The 23,441-nt window shown below is 35.7% G+C and overlaps 1 long non-coding RNA gene across 1 annotated transcript in view; it reads left to right on the top strand.

The window, feature by feature from the left end:
- The window catches only part of LOC138919730 (uncharacterized), a 66,493-nt gene extending 45,177 nt beyond the window's left edge, over positions 1-21,316 (top strand). The window contains exon 3 of the long non-coding RNA XR_011430185.1: positions 20,691-21,316. This is a non-coding gene — a long non-coding RNA (uncharacterized lncRNA). The remainder of the gene's footprint in view (positions 1-20,690) is intronic.
- Positions 21,317-23,441: the final 2,125 nt, after the last annotated feature.

Here is a 23,441-nt window from a genome sequence, read left to right on the forward strand (position 1 = left end):
CACATTGGGTATGATGTTAGCTGTGGGCTTGCCATATATGGTCTTTATTATGTTGAGGTATGCTATTTATTATCTCCATTGTCTCCACGTACACTGCCATCACCACATCACCACTGGCACTGCATGTCGGTTTGAAGTTTGTGTGACAACAACAATGCTGAAGTTAAATAGTGAAAACTCTCACAACTGTCTATATACTCTAGAAAAGGCTGATCCCAGTCATCCTTATAGCAAGATAACGTCAACAATCTAATTGCTGATCTCCCGACTTTCTTTCTTGCCCCCTTTCAATCTAGTAGCAGCTAGAGTTACTTCAAGATACTATGTCCTAACTTGACTTTCTGCTCAAAATCTTTCAGAAATTTCAAAATATTTCAATCTATTATTTCAGAAATTTTGTCTTTTATCTCCATTTAAAGGCCAAATGTGAGATTCTGCTTTTGCTTAATTGACTATCAAGTTGTTTTGAAGAGAACGTAGGCACATGCTGAGAAGTCAGCCAACTTTGGAATATGGGTGTATAAATATTTCTCATTTGATTATTTGTCATTTTGACACTGTTTGTGATGGTTTTTGTGCCACACATATTTTAAACATGTTAATAGAGTCAAATGTTTTATTTGCATGGCTTCTTGATTTTCATTCTAGTACAGAAAGGTCTTCTGCACCTGCAGTTTGCACTAGCAGTCTTTGTATTTGCTTTCAGTATTGATATTTTTTCTACATCAAGATCTTTAATAAAACTTAAATTTATTCACACAAATTATGTCTCCTATCTATGCTGTTTTTCCTCCTAGAACATCCTAATATCCCCAAACCATTTATTAAATCACCTCATCCATTTCCTGCTATGTTAAAATGATGCCTTTACTAATTCCCCATACATTTTCAATATCATTTCATCCTCTCTATTACTTTTCGTTAATTTATTTGTTTATTCTCAGACCAATGCTCTTTTTTCTAAACATAGTAATGTTATTGTAAACTTTAATATCTGGTAGGGAAATCTTGTATCACTATATTTTTCTTTCAAGTAAACCTTATAATTTTATCATAAATTTTCTTCAATAAATATTTAAAAACTGTTTTGCCAGGCAAAATTATAAAACACAATTAGTAACAAAACTCAATATTCTGGAATTTTAAATGCAGTTGCATTGCAATTACAGAGTAATTTAAAATTACTGCTGACGCTTAGCTTCTCTATTTATCCAGTATGTTCTTTCCACAAAATGGCTTGCTTTGCTCATTAAAATAATGTATATTAATTAAAAAATTAATTTTGTTTATTGTCAGTTATTGCTCTCATTATAAGTAAAACCTCTCTCCATTTATATTAGTAATGTTTAAGTTATTATACAGGATATATGATATATACATCCAGACACTTTAATAAATTATTTTATTATATAGTTATGACATATGTGTAGACATGCAATTATACACACATATATTTGTTATTTTAGCCTCTTTTCATTTTTGGATATACAATAGCATCTTCAATTGACAATTCTGTCTCTACTTTTCCAATATTTATACTGTTTATTGAGATTTTTTAAACAGAATTTATCAGTTTTTAATCCCAAGACAGTTAAATTGTGATGTACTTGTCAGTAGCCAAATGACTTTATTTGTTTTTTGCAGCATTTTTCTCAGTGTTTTGTCATTCTGAAATTAGGTGGGAACTTTCTCTCCTATCTAATTAACACAAATACCATTATTAGGAGCCTGTCTTGACAGTTAACCCACGTGGCCATCTTTGCCAGCTGCCGGCTGGGTTTTTCTTAAACAAGTCAAATAGCTCCCACGTAGGCACTGTGAAACCCAAAAGTCACACTCCCTTAAAAGTGCATATTATCCACCCTCAGTTTCAGTCTGTTACTCTGAAACTCTGGGTGTCCTTGTTAGTTTCAAGCTCCAGCTGCCTCTGGGAAACTAGAGAGCAAGTAGCTACGCTGCTCAGGGAGCTGTCGCATTGAGGAGTTCTATTAAATAACAAAATGACTTAGTGCTCCATGCTTTCTGCTGGCTTTGCAGTTTCTGCACTCGATCTAAGGAGCACAAGTCTCCTATTCAGAATCTACTATGGCAGTACCATTTTACTTAGCTTGATGCTCAGCCGAAGTGAATGTTACAGGTGACTATGAACAGGGTGATTAGTGAATATTACTGGTGAGCCTCTCAGAGTCATTCATTTTGCGTGCTTCATGACCATTTGATATATCTCTTTTGGTCTTCATGTTCCATCAGTTCCAGAGATGCCAGTTAGAACCTCATTTTTCTTTCCAGATTACATGAAGAAGGCTAACAAATCGGTAAGGAAAAGACTGACAATCCAATACAAAATGTGTAAAAGATGTGAACAGTGACTTTGCAAAAGAGGATATCTAAAAGGCCAGTAAAGATGTAAAAAAAATCATTCATCATGGAAATGCAAATTGAATCCACAAAGCGATATCATACGCGTCCATCAAATGCTTTAAAACAGAAATGACTCACAAGCATTGTCAACGACATGATGCAAGCTATTCGCTCATACATTGCAGGTGGAAGTGAAACCACTTTCAAGGACTGTTTGGCAACATCTCTTAAAATGAATTATATACTTGCTGTGCACTTCTGCAATCTACTTCTTTGCATATAGATAAGAGATTTAGGCGCCTACGTCGTCCAAAAGACACCTCTTGAGTAGGCTGATGCGTGCTGTGAGTATGCTCATAGCAGTTTTATTCACATAGCCAACAACCAAAAACCATCAAGTGCCCAACAAAAATAGAATAGACAAATAAAATGTGTTATATGCATGCCCTATTTTGCTACACAGTGATAAAAAAGAATAAACTGCAACAACGTGGTTACATTTCAGAGACAGTTGCTGAATGAAGTCAGTTGCAAAAGGAAATATACTGTATTATCCATTGATACGACAAAGAAACAAAGACAGAAACAAGCAAACTATCCTAAGATACGGAAGTGAAAATACTGGGTACCTCCAGCGGGGGCATTATCTGAGAAGGATTGTAAAGAAACAGTCATGGGTGCCATAAGCCTTCTAAGCCTTGATCTGGGCAGTCATTATGTGGTATATATATGCAAAAATTAATTGAACAGAGCAGTAAAATTAGTACACTTCATGTACTCTACTTGAAGCATCTCAATAAAAAAAATGTTAAATGTGTGTCTCATGCACAATTCAGATAATGATTGATTATAGTTCCTAGTCAAAGCCTATTTGTAATCTTTCAGGCCCGATCATAAGCAATTACACAGGCTTTACCTGGAGCTGCCCCCCAAGCCCGAGATTCAGTGCACAACCAATGCACCACAGTCTCTGAAGGGAGAGACAGTCAAGGAGCTCGCTGGGATGGTCAAATAAGAGATGAACAGAGGGGCTCTAACAAAGCCAGGGAAGGTATTTCCAGGCCACTGCCTACTGTTCCGCAGTGATGGGACCATAAGTCTTCAGAGACCCCGCCCCCCACACACAGAATTGTACCCAGAGATTATTATTGGCTCTAAACAGGCAGCCGATGCCAAAGGACAGTCTGCAGTGAGCTATTGCAACTTGTGCTTTTAATGAAAAAGAATGTAGAACCATTCGGGATCATTTTGCCCAATGACCTGAAGAGACCTTAAAAATGGCTAATTCACCTCCACAATGAAGAAGACACGCTTGCTAAACTTAGTAAGGGGGAGTGACACCTTGTGGTGTGTGCCACTACAGACCGTGACAATGGCTAGAGTGCCTGGACAGTGTCCACTTTGCCGAAGGAGAAGGAAGAGGGGGAGGATGACTGGGGACAAAGGAGAGAGAGTCTGTTGATTTATGATTTCATTTCTAATCACTTTTTTCCACATAAATCAAGTTTCCATCTGCCCTTATTGGGTAATTTGTTTTCCTTTTTTAAATTTCAGGTTATTCCAGAGTCCCGTTCTTTTTTTCTTTATATTTTCTTCAGTAACTTTGTCAACCTGGACCTATTTTTGTGCATAAACAAGCAGGAGAATTATTTTTGTTGCCTTCTGTATTTACTTGTGTTAAGAGAAAACTTGTTGGAACTTATCTTGAGGGATTAGTTGTTTTCATAAAGACAAGCCACCTTTTCAGGGATGTGGATTCCACAGCTAAGTGGTTTGCGCCCTGTGAAGAAATTCCCCAGTCTCACTCTCATTTTATGTTATTATGAACAGTGGATGGAGGTCATTGACATTCTAAGTCCATGGTTGTCACGCTGCTCTTCCAGCACAAGCCTCTTCTACCGTACCACCTTCCCTGGGATTTACTCTCTGTAGTATTGCTAGAGGGTATAGTTACAGAATAAGTGCATAGCCACAAAGAAAGTAAAAGAATCAAAAGTACAAATTCCTGGGGCCAACCTGGTGGCATAGCAGTTAAGTTTGTGTACTCTGCTTTGGTGGCCCGGGGTTCACTCGTTTGGATCCCGGGCGCGGACCCAACACCACATATCAAGCCATGCTGTGGCAGATGTCTCCCATATAAAAGGGAGGAAGATGGGCACAGATGTTAGCTCTGGGCCAATATTCCTAAAAGAAAAAAAAAGTACAAATTCTTTAATTGTGCTTATAGATGAAATCTTCCAGTGACCTTTGTCTTCACTGTTCCATGATCTTTCTACCTCTTAGCTTTTCTCTGGGCCTTTTAGTAGAAAGTACTCCTGGGCTTACTGGTTGACTGATCACTATTCTAAACATCTAGAGGTATAAAAATTCAATGTTTTGTTATTATCGTGAATTAACCAATGGAAAAATCAGTAAGAGCATTATCAAATTTGGCATAGTAATCTACAATTGAAGTTTAATGTCTCAGATACATTTAATAGAGAATATTACATTTTTCAGGGCCTTATGTATCCATATCTGTCCATATGCATATAGACACATTTGTTCACATAGTCTTTAGTTCTTTACAGCATTGCTGACATTTCAACACTTAAGTTAAATCATTCTATTTTTAATTACTTGTTTCCATTTGGGAACACAATGCCCAGTTTGCCTTGTATTCATGTATTTTATTAATCACAAGCGACATTGTAAACTCTATCATTCGTATATGAATCTGTGACTTATGCTGTACAAATTTGGACATATGTTATTCACTAGGATGAATTTAAATTTTTATTCACTCTTAAAGTTAGGAGTTTTTAAAATCGTAGTATTACTACCATATAATTAATGCTATAAAAATAATAATGGCACATGGTTTTTGTTGAATGTCAAAACTATTATTGAAAAAATTTTGTAATAAGTACAGAAAAAGTAATAAAAGATCACTAACATATTATTTTCAATTACTTACATAATTACATTTAGATGAAAATCATTCCAAGTAGTTTTCCAAACCAGATGAGCAAATAAATATACGTTCTTTTATAAGAATGGATTGCACTCTGCTCATTAATTCAATAAAAATCTGCAATAAAATTAAGGTGTTCTTGAATTACCAGAAAAATTGAAATTGGGGTGAACTGAAAAGATACTAAATTTAAAGAAGTATATTATTTTACCCCAAATATATTATTTCCTTAAAAATTTAAAGATTAAAAAAGGAGATTACATTAACCCATTAACAGGTTGGGTATATTATTATTTAACTACATGTTCTTAAACAGTTTTTACTGAATCTTTGGTGTAAAAGATAATGTCATTAGCACTCTTTCTCCTCCATTCTAATATTTAATACATAGACTATTACTTTAACCTACTTACAGTTTATTCTGTAACTAATAAACCCTAAATTATGAAACACTTGTTCTCTATTTCAGTGGATCTGTTTGTATGATCAAGAGTTCTCTGTTTGGAGAGTATTTATTCTGATTATGTTCTTAACTGGATGCAATTGACCATCAATAATGTTTGTTCAAGAAATTTGAGTTTTATAGTACACAAGTGATTGTTATTTGAGAATAACTGCATCCTTTGGCTCATATTCTTTTCTTTGAACTTTGTAATCTTAGGACTGAATGTTTCTGTTGAGAAGTCAGATGTGAGTCTGAAGCCCCAACCCTGTAGGTGACTTGCCTTCTTCTGTCTTGTTGTCTGAAGTATTCTTTCCGTGTCCTTTAAGATCTATTTAACTAAAAGGCACCTGGTGTTACCTCCATCCCAACATGCTCTATATACCTAATTAGCCTTTTGAGTCTTTTGGGGGGAAAATTTTGTGTTTATTTTGTGTTAAATAATCTTTTTATTTTTAATTGTTGAGATTTATTTCTCAAGAAAATCAATCATGCTTATTTCAAATGTATTTCTGTCTCACCACTTTACTCTTTTTGCTTTTAATTTGTCGTCCCCCTAATTAAGTCTTTTCTTTACGTTAGCAATTCTCTGTTTGTCCCTTGGTGCTACCAATTTATTTGTGAGTTCAGTTATGCTATTACTTTAATCCTCAATTTTTCCTTTAATTTTAAATTCTCTTTTCATTTATTTGGGCTCTGATTTTATTGAATTAGTGCTCTTAGTAAGTTGCTTTATTCCTCTCAGCGCTTGGACAAACTTCCTTCTGTGTCTTGGGTAAACTTCTCACCTGAGTTCTTTATCTCCTTCAGGCTATGCTCCTCTTTTTGTTGTTATTTGGTTTTTTGTTTTTTTCATCCAAAGTGTATTTGCCTAATTTCAGTACCTGTTAAATCTTTCTCCTATTCTGGCAGTTTAGGGACTTTCCATTTGTTTCTAGGCTGTTGAAGATTGCGATACTTCTTTCCCACCACAGTGAAAACCATTTTGTCATCCAGATAAGATACAATCTTTTTACCCACTGTTTTTATGTGATCTAAGAGAACTTAGAGCTCACTGAGGCAGTGCTCAATGATTCAGAGAACATTCGCTGCTTTCACTCCTTGGGTTTGCTTTGTTCCTTCCATATATTTGGACAATGAATCCCAATCCAAAGTGGACATGCTCACAGGCTCAAGATACAGCCGATGCTCAGTGTGTATGGTAGGAAAATGTACTTGTGTCAGAAACAGGGGTCTTGCTTTTCCTTTCCTCTGTGTTCATGCATTTCTTCACAGCCATTATTTTCAATCCTGTTCACCCCAACTTGACCCCCACCCAGGATAAGAGGAAAATGCGATGTCATAAACTCTGATGACCTCCCTCCAGTTTCAGGGATATCAATAAGCATTTTAAGGATATTAAGACACAACAGTAGGTTTTTTGTATGTATGTATGTATGTAAAAACAGTATGTTTTTAGAAGCCTCACTATGCTATCTACAGAGTCCTAGAATTTTCTTGTTAATTTATTTATATCTATTTCAAGGATTCCGGCATTATGCTGCTCTACTTTTCTTCTTTGGTTGCTACTAGTGAATGTCTGCCTGGTTATTATTATATTTTCTTTTATTTTTAAGATATGGGGAAAAGGAGGATGTTATGGCTTCTATTATTTGACACAAAAATCCAATTCTTATTTTAAAAATATATGTAATCCTACAAAACCATAACATAATATTTATTTTTGAATATTTGAAGCAGGCATTTTAGTTTAGTAAAAGTTTCTTTGATACTAATGTACTATTTTATAGGACTTTTCTAAGATTTAGCCTCTTACTTTCTTAAGATATTAAATAGATTTATAGCATACCAGCATGTTTAACGCATTTGAATTTTTTTCTGGTCATGTAATGTGGCTAGGCTATTAAAAACATTTACTTTTAATACACAGTCTAAACATTTTTAAAATACAAGTGAATCTCCATGTACCAAAATCTATAGATTAAAAATTTCATGGATCAACACTTTAATGACATCCAAAGTCAAGAAACAAAAACCGCCAAAAAAGCTGCAGTTTAGCCATTTTTTAAGCAAAATGCATTCAAATTTACTTGCGTCCATTAAAACAATCCCAGACTTTTAAAAAAAATTATATTTGCAATACACATTCTAGTAAATGAGGTCAAATAATTTACTCCTTACTAAATACCCTTAGAGAGTCTCACAAGGCATATTATGGTTTTAACCCAACAGGAATTTAATATACCTTTAGCTCCACAGAGTACTGTAATTCATATAATATTAATCTAAGGAATATGTACTTTAAAACTTCACTAATATTAATTAAAGAAGGAATTCAAGATACTTGCTATAGTGCCTGAAATACAAACCATAATTTAAGCAATGCATTATCATTATTTTCAAGTATGTGCAATAATTGGAGCTGGGCATAAAAAATACTAGTGAGAGTGTATATATTATAAAGGAAGTTTTAAACTAAAGAATGTCAATTAATAATAGCAATAATAATAATAATGGAAATCCTGTTTAAACTGAGAGCCAGCGGGTCCATGTAGTACAGAGATTTTAGCTGACAAATATCTTGTGGAGTTTCTTCAGGTGACATAATTCTGTTCAGCATCTAATATCCAACCAAGTCCTAGGTTATAAGTCCTTTGGCCTTGCTCCTTAATAGTCAGGCAGTCTTACATTTTTATCAAGATGGGCAGGGCCTTCCTCAAATGGGTTAAAGTCTCTTTTTTACACATCATAACTTATTTCTGAAACAAATTCCTCTTTTCTGTAACTGAGTCATTTAAAGACATGAATATCCTGGATATTACACAAAAATGTACCTCTATCTGTCTATATTTTTAAATCCTTAATTTTCTCAAGTACATTAAATTTATTTTAAGTACCTAAGAGGCATTGGGGGTAGAAATTTGTATTTTGGAGACAAGTGATTATGTTTTGTATCTAAAATAAGCTAAGCAAATGCAATTGAAAATTTTATTGACATTACTATTAGGATTACATTATAGCTGATTTTTCCTTTCCAAATATGACTGTTTTTTGCATGTGCATTGAATGTATATAGTATGCTGTTGAAAATGAAGAAAGAGACTAAAAAGTGTTGAATAAAAATAGCAAAAATAGATAACCACAGGATTATAGAAAAACTAGTCAAAATGGATTTGGGTGAAAATATTTACGCATGAGGAAGCAGAAAGCAATATTGAATTTGAGTAACAGGAGATCAATGCAGATAATTTAAAAAATAGATATTATGCTTTTAGTTTGCAATGCGGTTTATTTTTCCTTTATGTTTTTATTTTTTATTATGAGTTATCTAGCAAGCCAGTATCACATAATTCCAATATGGAAAATCTGTCCTTTGGAAAATATGTAGTGCTTGCTGTACATTTAAGCATGTAATTTATTCTTACACTGATTGGTTTCAAATGTCATTAGAGACGTCAGAGATTATTTTAAATAAATAATGTCTCCTCTTTGATGTTCATATTTAATCAATATAAATAGATGCATTTGGGGTGGTTAGAGTTACCACAACATTCAATTAGGATTGGGATTCTCTATTCTCTTGTGATATTGATTTGGGAAACTCTGAAGTTTCTATAGTTGTATTATGGAACAAGTAATTTGGTTTAAGGTTTTTTCTTCCTCCCTTTATTTTGTACTCCCTACTTCTTTCTGTTTCTCTTTGTCCTTCACACCCTTTATCTGTAATATATTAGTTTAATAATTTATTTTATGATTCTAATTTGATAAAATTTCAGCAGTTTGACAAATTGCCTTCCAAATATGGCAAATATTTTTCTTTAGTTTGAGAGCAGTCCTTAACAAAACAGAAATTAGACACATTAACTCAAATCTTGCTGAAACAGGGGTACCAAAATATGTTTAGTTTCAGCTTATAAATTCTACCATGATGTCAGAAAACAGAAGAAACTTCTTTCTCTAGGCAACAGAAGCAAAATATCAAAAGTTCTAAATAGTAGAATGCAAACCCCACCATCACGCTTCCTACTATTTCGTATCTCCTGCCAAGCTCACCATATAATCATGGGCCTTTCTCTGTATCAGAGAACTATACCAACGGTCGAAAAAGGTGGGAAAAAGTGAAAAGTTCTACCTAGTCCTCTTACTGTCATTGTTGTTTCCTTCATGGTATTTAAAAATGTATATTGGGGCCCGGCCGGTGGCGCAGCGGTTAAGTTCGAACTTTCTGCTTCCCATTGGCCTATGGTTCACCGGCCAGGTGCGGACATAGCGACGATTGGTACACCGCGCTGTAGGCATGCCACGTATAAAATAGAGGAAGATGGGCATGGATGTTAGCTCAGGGCCAGGCTTCCTCAGCATAAAGAGGAGGACTGGCAGTAGTTACCTCAGGGCTAATCTTCCTCACAGAAAAAAACAAAATGTATACTAACTTTATACTTTTGCTTGTTCAATTACTGCTGGTTTATCTCTAAGAAGTTTCTACTTGATTCCCCACAATTTGAGCAGTAAAATTATAGTTATTTCCCAAAACTTCTTGGATATCTATTATGCTAACATCTCAGCAGCATCCTTAGCAACATATCAAAGAATGAAGACTTCAGTATCTTTAGGTTAGAATACAGAGGAGATTTCTAATGTAATTAAATATGTAGCTGTTCTAGAGCTTCTAAAGGAGAAAAAAAAGGATTTTAAAATAAACCTGTTTTATCCAATTTCTTATCAGGTTCTAATTTGTTAACATTTTTCTCTATTGACCTTTAGATAACAATCAGGGTATACTCAGCAGAATTGTTGGTTTCAGAGTAAAAATGATTGGTTCTTATAGACCCTGTGCATCTCTCAAAGAAATAAGTGGAACAAATAAAGCATGCCATGATATCAAAGAACCCTATGGAAACAGCCCCTGTTTATTCATCTACTGTAAGCTGAGTCAAACATGTGTAGCCAGAGAACTTCACGGAACAGGTGAAGGGTGGGTTGAAGGCCCCATGCTTAAGTTACTGAAACTAATTTTGTTCCACGTTAATTTAACTTACTGATGTTACTCTATTTTGTTTTGTTTTTTAAAGTTGTTCTTTATTGCGAAATATTTTAAGAGTCCAAGGCAGTGGAAATATATTAACCTAGTCATATATAGAATGTAGCACCTAGGCAAACTCACATAATAATGTACTGCAAAGTGACAACGTGAATTTTGAAATAAATACTAACGCACTCCAAGCTCTGTAACTTAACGACACAGTATACAATTATCAAATAAACTGCACTCTTCTTTAATGACATGAATATTCAGTACTTCTCAGTCCTCCCTTACGTTCCTCTGTGCTGGTCCTGGGGTTCACCATGATTTGCTTTTGCAGTTCTGTCTTAAATAGGGTTTTCCCTGTCAAAAGCAGAGAGAGAAAGGAAAGTAGCGAGAAAAACAAAATAAAACACAAAACAGTCAACTTTCCTTCCACATGTAATGTGAATGCTCTATTGAGTTCTAGAAACTTATACTAGCTTCCTACTCATGGGTCTTCTTGGGAGTCTCACAGACATCTGCTGTTTAACAGGACAAAAACTTGATATCTTTTCTTTCTCCTTATCTCTTGTCTCATTTCCAATTTGCCCCATCGTAGAACTGTACCACTATCTTTGTTAAAGGAAGAAGCTTCACAATGTGTTTACATTTAGCTCACCCACACAGGAGATCCAAAAGTAAGCTTTGCCAATTTTACATTTAAAATGGCAATCTCTCCCTTTACTCCTTTCCACCACTTTTGTCCTCATCCGGGTCCTGCTTGTTTGTTTTCTGGATTCCTCCAACAGCCTGGCAAATCAGCCTCAGGCTCTAGAGTCAAGTGGCCTGCTTCAATTCCACATCTGTGGGATGGGGGATATGAATGTTGTGGAGAGAGTAAGGAAGTAAAAAGCCAACTAATACATAGTTCAGCTTTCCTAGACCAAGAGGCAAAAAAGAAGGATACTATGAAGCTACTTAGAAAAGGAAAGGACACCTGTATCAGCTTGCCTTGGAAGCCTGGAGTGGGCGATCCAGGTTGGGGCCACATCACGTACCCACTTGCCCTCACCTGGAGACACTGTGAAGTGTTAGAGCCACAGGTCCGAAGGGTGAATGCAGGGGATTTCACGGTCCTTCTCCCTCTTTGACCAGTGACATGCATGTCCTGACTGCCTCCTGAAGACCATGGCCTTCCCCACTTAACAGGTGACCTGAGACAAAGTCAGTCTCTGGCTCGCAGACTGAGGTTCCACTACTTCACCCATCCAACAGTTGCCAACAGTAGAGTCCCCAACAGGTAGGTGGCAATCAAGGCAAGAGGAGACCCTGCTTGGTCTCCATGGCTCCCAGGGCCATTTCCCTGGAGCCGTACCCAGGACTGTCTGAACACAGATGGTAGGCAGCATATGACAGGTGTTTGCAGACTCCGGAGATAGTACATATAACAGATTTAGGATACTTTCTGACACACAGTAAGCTTGTTACTCAACCAAAGTGAATTCACTTCTGAGTGAGTTAAATCAGACTTTCCACCAGAAGTAGTTGTCTCACAAAGTAAAATATATTTGCAGCAAATAGGAGACCATGTGGAACATTTCCAAAGTCATGAAGTCAGAGAACAAAGGGAAGCAGGGACATTTTATTTTGGATGGGGATGAATATTCAAAAGGGAGAGGTGGGGATTCCCTTGCGCCGGCTCAGTTGGAAAACAGGCTTCCGCATACACTACAGGCTATGGTAATAAGGCCTAAGCTTGTCCTGGAGAGATCTTAGCATTAAAAATAAGGCAGAGGTCATGGGTGTAGCTCCTGTGGTGAGGCTTGGTCTGGTTCAGGGTGGATGGTGGTTGCTCATTAACATAACAAAAGGGAAAAACAATTTGGAAAAACAGTTAAATGCTTCCAAACCCATCACTGAGTCCCTGGGACAACTAGTCAATGACGAGAGCTCTCAATAAACATTAACTAAAACTATTATTATTGATAATAGCACTACCTTAAAACCCCTCATGGCTTTACCATTGTATATGGAATAATAGCTAAATGCCTAACAACACCTGAAATCATATTGGTGATTTGGCTTCTGTTCAGTCACCTAACTACAAAGTTTGCCACTCCTCCTTGCCCGTGACATGTCATGTAATGACATTACAACCAGACCAGTTCCCATGTCTGCCTCTCCTCCTCTCTTGCATGGGTAAATCTTAAGTTTCGTGAATCAGTTTGGAAGTCAGCTCATTGGTCAGATCGTCTTTCTGTCCCTATCATAAAAAAAGTTCTACTTGTTATTATTTATCTTAGCACCTTGCTTGTTTCCTTCTTGGTTTTTAAAACAATTACAATTATTTTATCCAAATGTTTTTCTCTTTGCTTGCTTGTGTCTCCTACTGGATTTTAAGCTCTGTGAGAATAAGAATCACGCATGTCTTATTCATCAATATTTTCCCAAAGTCTATAACAATGACCAATATAGAGTGGTGATAAGTAAATATTTCTAAATTGTAAATAAAGCAAAAAGTAAGCGAATTTTACTTGCCTATATGAACCATGCTCCCTACCTTTCAGTCTACACTGAAAAGAAATTGTATCTTTTTCCCACAATCAATTGATATTCCATAGTTTGCATCATTTGCTAAATAGTGGTCAAAGTCCAAATAAACATATACTTTAAGTTCTTACAAATGAACTCATAACTGGGAAAAATTATTATAATATCCTTTTTTTCCATGATTCCTAAATAATGCATCATTTGTAAAAGATATTATTAGGTTTTCAGTGCTTAAAATGCATTGATATGTTTTTTGATAGCAGAGTGAATTTTGTGCACAGAGGGACACACCGAACTCTTTAATTAAAAAAAAATTATTATTCTTTATAACCTTATTAAATTATCTTAGACATTATATATCAGGCTTCTAGTTATTAACAGATGATTTATATGAAGCAAAACAATATAAAATTAATTTTCCACTAAATATTTAAACATTGATTATCTTCTAAACATCAAAATAAAATCACAAATTCAGTAAGTCAAATTACATTGAATGCCTTAGGTATTATAAATTCAAACAAAAACCTTCCGTATACTGTGCTGATTACAAAACTGGTTATCATACTTTTATGAAAACTGAGTTTCAAAATTTTGCCACTCTGAATTTAACTCATTAATTTTCATTTCCTGTTTTCCTGTGGCTTTTCTTGCCCTGGATTAACACCACAGAATTTTTGTAACTTATTCTGATACTCTCAAAAGTTTCCTGTGTTTACAATAATGTACTTGGTGCAAAGGAGGAAGAAATCCATCTCAGACTGGAGAAGTCTGCAAGAGCTGTGTGGGTGACCTTGACTTTTGAATTGAACATAATATCTAATTGTCTAGTCCAGGGAAACCCAAATCCAAGCCAGTGGTCATTCATGAGTGACTTTTTTCTGTTTTAATAGTTAGGTTTCTCTTGCTATGCTATGGGCTTTAATACCTTCTCTTTCATTGTATTTTAATTTGATTAAACCATACTGTCTTTCTCAGAAATGGTGTCTTTTTCCTGAACTTCACAAGATCAGCATTATTTAACAAAGTATCATGGGATTATGATGTATTGACTTGGAGCATGGATGTAGTTAAAAACCCACAATAAATCCTATCAGAGTCTCATAATTAGGTAGCATCACCTAGCCTTTTCATGTACCAAGAGACGAAAGACTGAGTCTGCTTAGTTAGCTGATAGGGATATGGCTAATTTATTATCTTAAAACGTACCATTGGGCATTCCATGTGTAGATAAAACGCATTGTGAATTCAAATAGCTTTCTTCATCTTGTCCTTCCTCCCATAAGACTTAGCCATAATAATGTATACAGCAAATGATGATCTAAACAAAAAAAATTACTTTATTTGGCTCTTTTAGTATTTAACTCTATGTATCTAAATAGCATACTATATGGCTTTTTCTTGATTTTTTAGTTATAGTATCTTTAATTTACTTACCACAATGGATACAAAGGATGTTCTCATCTTTCCTTGTCCTCACCACAACCACACACATTATTATGGCTAAGTAAATGCCAGTTACACGAAAGCCATATAGCATGCTATGAGTACTTTTCAATTCTGGAACATATTTTTCGGAGTTAATAATTGCCTCATTTATTTGCTTTCTTCGTTTTCTGTGTTCTCATTATTATTCCAATTCCAAACTCTTCGCCAGTGGTGTCTATCTCTTCTCAGAATGAGGAGATACATCAAACAATCTATAAATTTCCTTTTAAGTAAAGTGCTTTGAACAATGTCTGAAATAGAATAAAAATAAAGCTTGCTATATCCATGTAATGGAATACTTTGGCCATAAAAAGTAATGAAGTATTAATCCTCAATACAACATGGATAAACCTTGAAAACTTTATGCTGGGTGAAAGAAGCCGGAAATAAAAGGTCATTTCTTGTATGATTCCACTCCTATGAAATAGCCAGAAGAGGCAAATCCATAGAAACAGAAAGGAGAGCAGCGTTTTCCACCATCTGGGAAGGGTGGGAGGAATGGGAGTGCCTCCTAATGGGTACCAGGTTTCTCTTTGTAGTTATAAAAAAGTGTTCTAAAGTTAATCGCGGTGATGGTTGTGAAACTTCGTGAATATACTAAGAACCACTGGATTTTGCTCTCTAAAATGGTGAATTGTGATATATTAATTGCATCTCAGTATTAAAAACAAAGCAGAGGGAGTCATCATGGAGTCCTGGGAAAGACTAATGTCAGAGAAGAGCAGGGCAAGGAAAGCGGCTAGCATTCTTCCACCTAAAGCCAAAAATCCATTCCAGGACATGCTTATGGATTTTTAACAGATAACCCAGTTTTATGGTGGGAAGGACAAGCGGAAGAAGGATATTTGAATTCTCAACATTTTTCTGCTGTGTTTCAATTCTAAAGTTGTTCGTTGACTACCTATAATGAGTCTGACATTGTCTCATACTCTGTGAGTGTTCCAACGGGGAATTCAATCTCATCTTCAATGAGTTTAAGTCTAACTAAAGAAAACAGAACTTAACGCACAGAGAAACTGTTAAAACACTGCAAGAGAATGCACAATAAATGGCAATGAGAATGATACTCCAAAGTAAGAGGTTTGGACAAGCTTATTCTACAGTTTCATTTGTTCCTGTATTCCTAGAATATTTTATCCATATACAAGTGAACACTTTTTTTTTATGATTGTACTATTTACAGGGAATGTTATCTGTGCTTCCCAAATGCTATTTTCATATTTTAGTGCTTTCCTTCCTGACTTTCTATATGGTCTTGTATTCTGTTGTTTTCTCGTCTTCACCATGCCAGCATGTTTATCCCAAAGAAGTCATTTTTTCCTCTTGATATTGCTCTTTTTAATCAATTTTGTAAAAGTTCTGTTTTAGTACTCATTTTTCCCTTAACTCTGGATTATACTTTTTCAGCTAATTGGGTTTCTTATCATCTTATATTTGATTTTTTTCAATTTATTTTGCAGTCTACATAATTATAGTATGAGCCATATATTTATGAAGATAACTTCTTCTGTGTTTCTGAGTATACTCATTCTATAGGGAATATACATTATATATACATATACACATACATATGCCCATATTATGTTCTTTCATTTTCTTCGGTTTTTTAACATCATAAAAATCACTTCTTTCATAGTACCTGTGTTTTAAGAAAAGGTCTATTTGAAGCTTCTCAGTGTTCAGAGAAGATATTGGTCAATTTTCTTTTATTTTCTAGTCATTTCATTTGTCTTTGCTCCAAAATTTTATTTTGAAGATGATGTTAAGCTGAACCTATGGTAATAGCATTTGATAGGCAAAGACACAGCTTATTTTTCTGTGTGCTCTTGCACTTTGTTTGCATGAACTTGCATTTCCCCCAAAGGAAGTGTAAGTGGGATCTGCTCCTTGATTCCTAGAATTCTTATTTTTATTTCTCCCCGTGCCTCTTCCCAAAGATTGTAGCACTGGTCTGTATTACCTTCATTAAGACTTACTGCTATACGTATTTCAATTTTAGGAGGAGAATTTGTGATCTGTCTTCACTCATAATTTTTCCAATAGCACATTTCCTCTTGTTATTTATGTTGTTTATTTTTAAACTATGTATTTCATTGTGGTTTAAATTAGCCAAACAGAAGTCATATATTAGAATAAGATTAGTTTGACTGGGTTTACAAAGACAGAACATCAAAATTGTATTATACAAGAAAAGTTATCTATTCAACATCTTTCTCCTTCAACTGGTTTGTGCAGCATCCCTAAAAACTCCTTTACAAGTAGGCAGTAAGTCTATTTGGAGACTTCTAATCATAGAGAAGTCCATTACAACATCGCGTGAGGTAGCAGGTTAATGCTTTTAGAAACTCTGCTAAGAATTGTTTTTGCATGTTGAATTATCATTAGCTTTCCTTTCCCAACCACAGGCCTCAGTTCTCTCTGTAAACATATATGTTGATACTTCTTATACAAAAAAAACCCAAGACATTTTAAATTTACTTACCACGATCGTGTTATATTTAAACATTCCAAATTCTTCTTGCCATTCATATGGATTGTTTTTCCTCTGTAAGCACTTTGAAATAAAGCAAAGACAATTAATCACACGTTGCACTATTGGGCTGACCAACATAGAATGAGATAAATGTCCTTGTATACATTATCACAAAATTTTTAAAAATCATCATTATTTTGGAGAGAGAGAGAGATATCAAGCAGTGAAATAAATGTAAGGGAATAAAAATTATTTATAGAATTTCTCATAGTAACTCTTCTGTCAATTGTAATAGATACCATTATCTCATATACCACAAAGAAAATTTTATGCCAATGAAATTATAACATATATTACAATTTTAGAGAGGTTAAAATGTTAGAAAACATGTAAATAAGAGTTGATAAAATGTGGCACCTCATATTCTTAAAAGGTAATAAACATCAGCATTTTCATCTTTTTCCCTGTGATGTGCTTGCTTAACTGGCGTGCTAACCAGGTGCTGAATCTATTTTCTAAATAATCTCTTACTGTCAATGAAATATAAGTGGTATTCACTGAGTACACAAGTAGCAAAAGGAGGAAATGATTCATTCTGACTGAAGTGGACAAGTAAGTAAAAAAAGGGTTTAAAATAGAAAATATTTAACTTGAGAGATGGTAATAGAAAGTCTTTCCAAGGCTGAGGGACTAGAGCAAAGTCAGGGAGATATGAACAGATTGATGGGCTCAGAAGAACATAGATCACTTAGTATTCCTGCAGCATCAATTCAAAGTGGACTAGTGAGAAAAAAGATTATCTGATCCCAGATCGAATGGTCAGTTCTCCAAACAAATGACCAGGAAGACAAAGCTTAAGAGTTCAAAACCTTACAGTCCTTATCTCAAAAAGACTAAGAGTGAAAAATAAAGCATCTAATAAATACCGCTTTTTCTATACTACTCTTCAAACATATGTACAGGTAATATTATAGAAATTTGGTTTCCCAATAAATAGCTAGAATAAATTTCTCCTTTGGATTAACAGTATGGCAAACACGAATAACTAACCAATAAATTAAAATAGCCTCAGAGTCTCAGTTGAAATAGCTGTCTGCTCTCGGTTTCCACAGGAAGTCTAATTCATGTAATTTCCCATTAGTGTGGAAAATTTATAATAAGTTAATAATTAAAGTAGGAACGTTCCAGTATCTACATAGAAAGTATGAAATTTGAAGGTTACTATCAGTATGACATTTATTGATGAGATATTATGTTTTATTTGTGTTGCTAGTCAAAAATATTTTTATAAATGTATTTAATGCAACTGAGGATTTCACAACGCTAGCTCAATAATAAAATATCTCGCTAAATGCAAGAAAAATTGAGTTTATATAGAAAGAGTGTATCTATATTCAAGAATCCACACTTTTGATGCTATATTCTAAAGGAGTAAAATAGGATAGATAAATGCTATTAGCAGAAGGGAAAAAATAAAGAAGTAAACCTGAGTCTTAGGATCAAGCAGTTAAGGAGTTGTGGCATCTTGAACAAGTTGTAAGATCTAGAGCTAATTGAGACACAGTGTACCAGTCATGTTCTCTCCAAGAAACTGGAAATTCAAACTGGGTAACTAGAGGAAATTATAAAATTATTTTTTACAGAGATTTGGGTAGAATTTAGGAATACCAAAGGAATAATGCCGTACTCTGGAATTCATAACAAGAAGAAACCTTTCACCTTCCTAATCCTGAAGGACCAATTGTCCAAATCTGCAGAGGATGGAAAACAGCCCAATACAGCCAACAAATAACATCATACACTTAAGGAGTGCAACAAAGTGCATATCCAAAGTTCACACTCCTTCAGCACTCAGATCTTTTGCTGTTGCCTTCCTCCTGGCTGTACACAACCATATGCTGAAGTCTAGAGAGGTCATTGAGGTAACCTCTATACATCAGCTTCCTAGAGCACATGGCAGTGTACAAAAGGTTAGAGAATGTCTTTAGATAGGCAAATCAAAGATATGCAGGTGAGAGTACCTCTTTAACTATCTCATCCTCCCATGAGCATCTACTCTTGTCTTTACCCAGGTGGAAAACTTGCATCCTCAACACTGGTAGCTCGTTGCTTCCTTCTCACCAAGTCCAAATAGTATAATGTCTAAAGTGAAAAGGACCAGAGAGATGTTTGGAGGGATATCAAGACAATATAAGCACACTTTAAACTAATTATGACAGAGAACAAGAGAGTTGCCATAGCTCAGAGGCAAATCGATGAAGGTGGATGTAAGGCAAACACTATTTTATTGTGTTGTGTGGAGATAGATATAAGGATTTCCATTTGGTCCCTATGTAGAAAACACTTTAGAGGTTTTGCCAGTTTTTAAGTATATCTCTTCCCCCTATATGTTCTGGGAATAAAAAATAACCCTGGAATGAATCTATGGTCCCATTGGACCCACTGAAAGAAAGAATCATACCAAGACTCCAACAATCATCAAAAACCTCCACTCTTTGCAGACCGTGATAAATTGCAAAATTCCAGATATTAGTGTCAATTCAGAGGCAGTACCTAAACCTCAAAATGGTTGGATATTTTCTTCATTTTTCTTTTCTTGAGCATCTGTTATCCTGTTAAATTCTGCTAAAATTTTGAGGAAGATTCATGTTGGATACATGGATCATTTTTCTGAGACCTTTTGTAAAACACCTAGACTTCTCCTTCAGTTGAGGACCAGTGAGTCCATTAATTGGCAGAAGTCTGGCACCTGAGAAAGCTTTTTGTCCTGCAGCCATGGAATTTTGCTGCTAATATATGTCATGCAACCCCTTAGTAGGCTGTCAATCTATATTATCCCTGGGGACCACATGCTTCGTTAACCATCGCTACAGATTGCACATTAAAACATTTTTATTACTACTCCTGTCTTGAGATTTATCGAGATATTAGCATCCACCTTGTCTCTTAAGGTCAAACACCACGAACTGCCTGTAGCAATCTTGGATGCCAATGTTTCCCTTGAGATTTAGAGAACCTAAGGCTATGGCAGCATCCTTTGCCATAATGTCTAGCTAACACACGATGGCCACACATAGGCTTTTTTTTTTTTTTTTTTTTTTTGAGGAAGATCGGCCGTGAGCTAACTACTACCAATCCTCCTCTTTTTGCTGAGGAAGCCTGGCCCTGAGCAAACATCCATGCCCATCTCCCTCTACTTTATACTTGGGACGCCTACCACAGCATGGCTTGCCAAGCAGCGCCATGTCCGCACCCGGGATCCGAACCCACGAACCCCAGGCCGCCGAGAAGCGGAATGCGCAAACTTAAACCACTGCGCCATAAGGCCAGCCCCTACACATAGGCTTTTAAAACTGCTGATACCCTTCTTACCAAATCCTTTCTTAATGTCTAATAAAGTCTTTCTTTACTCTTGCAGAGCACATGGTTAAAGACTGCCTGATCAAGTTACTTGTAATATTTCAATTCCAACGTTACAATCCAGATGAATCTTCTGACTCCTCCCTTTACCTGCCCCCAAGAAACTTCTGATATTTCAACCACACTGCTGATTGTTTGAGCTTCCTGTTGAGTACAGGCTTCAGGGGGTCAAAGTAGCTGCTGCCTGTTATATCCTCTTCAGGCACTGGATCCAAATATCACATCCCAAGTTCTAAGTAAGAACACCTTATAAATATGTATTTCATCCTCCTTTGTCTAACACCCTCAGAATGTCTAACACTCCCATACGTGCTTGCCAGATTCCCTCAATTAAAGCTGGAGAAATTCTCTAACTTTTCTGTATATAGACTTTCTCTTCCTGGAGTCAACTTTGTTCTCATTTGGTGTATATTGAGACAACTCCTATGGCTCTGAAGGCAATGAAGGATATTTAGCATGGCCTCTGCAGAGTAACAGTTTCTAAACACATTTAAGGAAACGATTTCATCAAGGGAAAGCCTGGATCCCTCAGAAAGGGTTAGAAGTTGTACCTCCACTTGCAAAGGAGATTCAAAATTATATGAGAGAGGAAGAATGCAAAATTCTCCGTTGTGTCTGTTTCTTGCCAATTTTCCCTATCCCGTATCTCAGAGACCCATTTTTTCTCCATCAGTGCTCTGAGTTGAGTGTTTTATTGACACTGCAGCTCTGCAACTTTTACAATAGGCTCTGGTTATCGGTCCTCCACCATATTTGCTCTGCAGCTGGAGGAGATAAGAAACTCCTTAAATTTATCACTGAGAATTTCTAATCTTCCATGTGTTATGTGAATTGGATAGTCACAGACTTTATTTTGTTCTTTTACTCGAGTATGCTTTCTAATGCTCTTAGGAGTAGCCAGCTAAAATAAAACACTTTATATTCATTCTTGTCAGCAAAAAGATGAAATTCCAAAGATAATTTATCTCCCAAAGCCTAGTCTTTAATGGCAGCTCTTCCCATGCTGGTACCTGTAAGATTTTGAGAATCTTGATGCCACCACTTCCCACAACTTACCAGTGTCCAATTTCCTCTGGAAACCATTTATCCATGGGCTTCTCAATATGTGTGCAATTCAATCTGAGAATACTATTTCTAAGGGTTGTTTCCTGGAGCCATTTCAGGCACCAATTAATATTTCAGTTAGGGCTCACCAGGAAAAAGATGGCCCACTAAAGTTGCTGTTTTGTGGGATGTTTAATAAAGCAAACCTTTTTACAAACGTGTGTGCATGGTTAAGGGAATAAAACTAAGGGTGGCGGGAGGGTGGCTAATGCAGAACCTTTGAGCCAGTAGTATGTCGGGCATTTTTCATAACTGACTTTACAGAAAAAGGAAAACAAAAACACCTAATTTATAGGTGTGCTGTTTTCCATGATGTAAATACTCACATCATGCCTGATTTCAAGCTGCCAACATGACCTTAGTGGAGACAGAGTCGGAAAGAGGTACTCACTATTGGATCTCATCAGCTGGTAAGAGCCATCTCCAGCTCTGGCAGGCCCACACCACTGCCTGAGACTAGCAACAGCAAGAGGGCATTACCACTGCTAGGCCAGCAAAGACAAGGGGTGTTAGAAGTTACCCCAAAACAGAGATCGTAGTTGCATGGAGAACCCCGGGCTGACAAGAAGTGGAATGTGCGAAAACACTGCGCCACCAGGCTGGCCCCACTTCTTATATTTTTTCTTCCCCTAAACAAGTTGAAGTGTTATCCAATTGTGACTGAAATTTTGGACACATATCTAACATATGATTCTGAATGCTCATGTACACATGGTAAATCTCCAAAAAGTAGGGAAAAATTTTACAAAAATATCATTGTTCATAAGAATCATTACAACACGTGCATTTTGTAATATTGCTCTCCATATGGTTGGCTTTCATTGTCGCTGGAATAAAGACAAACTTACTTCATGTAAGTCTCTGAGCTAGATCTGCACATTCTTGTACATGACGCATATTTTTCAGCCAGAAGGATATAATTGCATTTCAAATACATCATGTAAATGCCTGTATTTTTTTCTCCAGTTCTTCCCATTAGTCTTTTTCTCATCTTTCTAGACATAGCTGAAGTCCAAATTGCCATAAAATCATTTTTGTATTCTTTTTTCCTCAGGTTTTTGAGGTACAACTAACAAATACAATTGTAAGATATTTAAATGTGATGATTTGATATCTGTAAACATTGCGAAAAGATTACCTTCATCGAGTTAATTGAGTTAATTAACACCCTTATCCCCTCACATATTAAACTACTTTTTTTCTGTGGTGAGAACATTTAAGTTCTATTCTCTTAGGAAATCTCAATTATAAAATACCATCTTATCAACTATAGTCACCATGTTACACATAAGATCCTCAGATCTTATTCATCTCATAGTTGAAAGTTTTTACTCTTTTAACAACCTCTCCCTATTTCTTCCACTCGCTAGTCCCTGGCAAGAATAACTTTTCTGCTCTGCTTCTATGAGAATTATTTTTTTTGAAGATTCCACAAATAAATGATATCATGCAATATTTATCTTTCTCTCTCTGCCTTATTTTGCCTAGGAAAATCTCCTCCTATTTCATCCATGTTGCTGCAAAAGACAGGATTCCCTTCTTTTTTAAGACTGTATAATATTCCATTATATATGTCACATTTATATATAGATATTACATACATATATATATATATCATATTTTTTATCTGTTCATCTATCAGCAG

The sequence above is a fragment of the Equus caballus genome, chromosome 21 (genome assembly GCF_041296265.1).
Source record: "Equus caballus isolate H_3958 breed thoroughbred chromosome 21, TB-T2T, whole genome shotgun sequence".
Classification (NCBI taxonomy): Eukaryota; Metazoa; Chordata; class Mammalia; order Perissodactyla; family Equidae; genus Equus; species Equus caballus.